The sequence below is a fragment of the Eupeodes corollae genome, chromosome 3, assembly GCF_945859685.1.
Source record: "Eupeodes corollae chromosome 3, idEupCoro1.1, whole genome shotgun sequence".
Taxonomy (NCBI): Eukaryota; Metazoa; Arthropoda; class Insecta; order Diptera; family Syrphidae; genus Eupeodes; species Eupeodes corollae.
This window is the reverse complement of record NC_079149.1, coordinates 82,736,165-82,739,734: the sequence shown is the minus strand read 5'-3', so window position 1 is coordinate 82,739,734 and position 3,570 is coordinate 82,736,165.

The window sequence follows — 3,570 nt, the reverse complement described above, 5'->3', positions numbered from 1 at the left end:
GTAACTTGTATGTTTGAAATATACAAACTTAGAAAATGTACTTAGTGTTTTCTTGCAGTAAATTATCAAAAAAATTTAACCTTGTCAAATTTGTACACTTCAGATTTTTTTAACACTTCAGAACTTTCAGAAAGTAGTTAGCTTATAGCAGGCTTCATACTACGATCAGAGGCTCATCATAAGTGCATGTGTTAGTTGTTAGTACAAAATAATACAATTAAAGCCTAACACACGCACTAAATACAAAACACAATTAACATTTTTAACTATTACAGAACAAAAAATTAAATAAGAACATTTAGAATAGTGGAGCACTTGTTCAAAACAATGATTTCAATCCCACCTTATTTAAATTTAAATCAATCGATGAACAGTTTAAGTTATATAAAATGCTCATTCGACTCAAAGCTTTATTCTTTCCATAGTTAGTTCTAGGTAAGTCAATATAGCAAAATTACGCAGGTGATGAGTTCCGCCCCGGTGATTCAATTGTACACAAGATAGCAAATAAGGTACATCAATAATAGTATTATTAATGAGTTGATGAACAAATATTAAGTCATTATTAACACGCCTTTGATGGAGAGATTGCATTTGAACAAGCAGTTGGAACAGAAATAAACACCTAAATCTTTAAATGTGGAGACGCGACAGAGTTTTTGCTGTGATATACAATAATCAAATACACTAACTATTCGTTTTTTAGTAAAAGTTATCATCTGGCATTTTAAAGGGTGAAACAAAATGTGAAACTACCAATGTCGGCTTGTAAAAGAATACGATCATGGGTAGACTTTATTATTTTGAAAATCTTCATATCGTCAGCAAAAATGAGAAGTTTATTTGAGCGTAGACATGACGATACATCATTAATAGACAGGATGAAAAGAAAAGGGCCAAGATGGCTTCCCTGGGGAACACCAGATTGAGCAACGAAAGGTTCAGAATGACAATTTCTAAATTTTACCTCGTAGGATCTTACTTACTTACTTACTTAAGGTGGCGCTACAGTCCGGGGCGGACCTGGGCCTCAACCAACAAGTGTCTCCAGCCAGCTCGGTCCCTAGCTAGCTGTCTCCAGTTTCGCACGCCAAGTTGGTTGAGGTCCTCTTCCACCTGGGTGCGCCACCTGAGTCGCGGTCTTCCTCCACTGCGCCGTCCCTCGGGATTGGATTCAAAGACCTTCCGGGCTGGAGCGTTGATGTCCATCCGCTCTACATGACCTAGCCTTCTAAGCCATTGGACTTTAATTCTACTAACTAGGTCAGTGTCGCTGTACAGCCCGTACAGTTCGTCGTTATATCTTCTCCTCCATTCTCCATCCATGCGTACGGGACCAAAAATCACCCGAAGAATTTTTCTCTCCAAGCATCCTAAGACGCTCTCATCTTTCTTTGACAGGGTCCAGGAAAGCCATAGATGAGAACCGGGATGATGAGTGTCTTATAGATGGTGATTTTACTTGCTCGAGAGAGGACTTTACTTCTCAATCGCCTTCTAAGTCCAAAGAAGCAGTGATTTGCAAGAGTTATTCTTCGTTTGATTTCAGCGCTGGTGTCGTTGTCTGCATTAATAGCGGTGCCTAGGTAGACAAAGTCCTTAACTACCTCAAAGTTATAGCTGTCCATGGTGACGTTTTGTCCAATACGTCGTCGTTAAGTGTCCTTTTTTGATGACAGCATATACTTGGTCTTGCCCTCATTGACCACTAAACCCATCTTCTTCGCTTCCGTCGCAATGCTCAAAAACGCTCCACTGACATTACGCTTTGATCTTCCAATTATGTCAATATCATCTGCGTATCCGAGTAATTGGATGGATCTTTGGAAGATTGTGCCTCTAGTGTTGACGGTTGAGTTTTGCACAATTCTTTCCAGAACGATGTTGAAGAAGTCGCATGACAGTGCATCGCCTTGTCTAAAACCTTTTTTGACATCAAATGCATCGGTAAGATCTTTTTCGACCTTGATAGAGCAGCGTGCATTCTCCATCGTCATTCTGCACAAACGGATAAGTTTGACAGGGATGCCAAAACAAGACATTGCTCGGTAGAGCTCTTCCCTATAGATGCTGTCATACGCGGCTTTAAAATCGATAAAGAGGTGGTGGGTATCAATTTGAAGCTCCTGGGTTTTTTCCAAGATCTGCCGTAGTGTGAATATTTGGTCGATAGTGGACTTTCCAGGTCTGAAGCCACACTGATAAGGACCAATCAGGTTGTTGACGAATGGCTTCAGACGTTCACATAATACGGCAGAGAGGATCTTATACGCAATGTTAAGGAGACTGATGCCTCTGTAGTTGGCGCAGTTTATAGGGTCTACTTTCTTATGTATCGGGCACGCTATGCTGAGATTCCACTCATCGGGCATGCTTTCTTCCGACCATATTTTGCAAATGAGTTGGTGCATGCTCCGTACCAACTCATCGCCTGCTGCTTTGAATAGTTCGGCGGTGATTCCGTCAGCTCCAGCAGCTTTGTTTGACTTAAGTTTAGATATTGCTATCTTCACTTCGTCAAGGTCGGGTAGGCGGAATTGTTGATCTGCGTCGCCGAGGTTGAGTGGTTCGATCTCTCTTACAGCGGAATTCGGTTCGTCATCGCCGTTATATAATTTGGAGAAGTGATCTTTCCATATTCTCAGCATCGACTGTGGTTCTACTACGATGTTTCCTTGATCGTCTTTACATGCTTCGGTTCGTGGCTGGTACCCTTGGGAGGTTTTTTTTATCTGTTTTCAAGGGATGACTTAATCCAAGCTAAGAAAAATGGTGGAAAACCAAGAGCTTTAAGTTTAAATAAAATAATTCCGTGGCTAAGTTGGTCAAAAGCCTCAGAAAAGTCAGTGTATATACAGTCAACGTCATAACGTTGTTCTAAAGCGTTTGAACATATGTTTGAGAATGTGAGGAGATTTGTAACGGTTAATCTTTTTTCCACAATACCATGTTTCTGTTCGCAAATGAGATTTTTACTAAAAAATGCTATACTTTCACAAACAAGTTGTTCAAACAATTTAGGAATACAAGAAAGCTTTGCAATGGTCCTGTAGTATGTTATATCTGCCTTGGTACCTTTCTTGAAAATTATGGTGTTAGAAATGACTTCATCCATATACTAGGAAATGTGGCTGTTTTTAAAGAAAGTTTGAATAAAAACGTAAGGGGTTCAATTAAAGCATTACTACACTTTTTTAATACTGTCGGGGGAATACCATTGGGACCGGCTGAGCAGTCATCATTCAACGCAGATAAAAGATCAAGGACTGTACTCTGTAGCACAGGTATGTGACTACAGCTAGTTTGCGAAAAGGAGTGAGGATTATGAAAATATACATCATCAACTTCTTGCGGGCTATTAACAAATGACTTACAGAAATTTGTTGCGAAAGCATAACAGATAACATTAGTTTTATTTAACGAAAGGTTCTCGTAAGTGAAGTTAACTGAAAAGCCATCTGATTTTTCCTCTAATTTAACAAGTTTCCAACATTTTTTAGGATTCTCTTTCAAAGAGGTGCCCATATCAGTAACTTAACTAGCGTGTACAAAATTAGAAAGAGCCTTAAA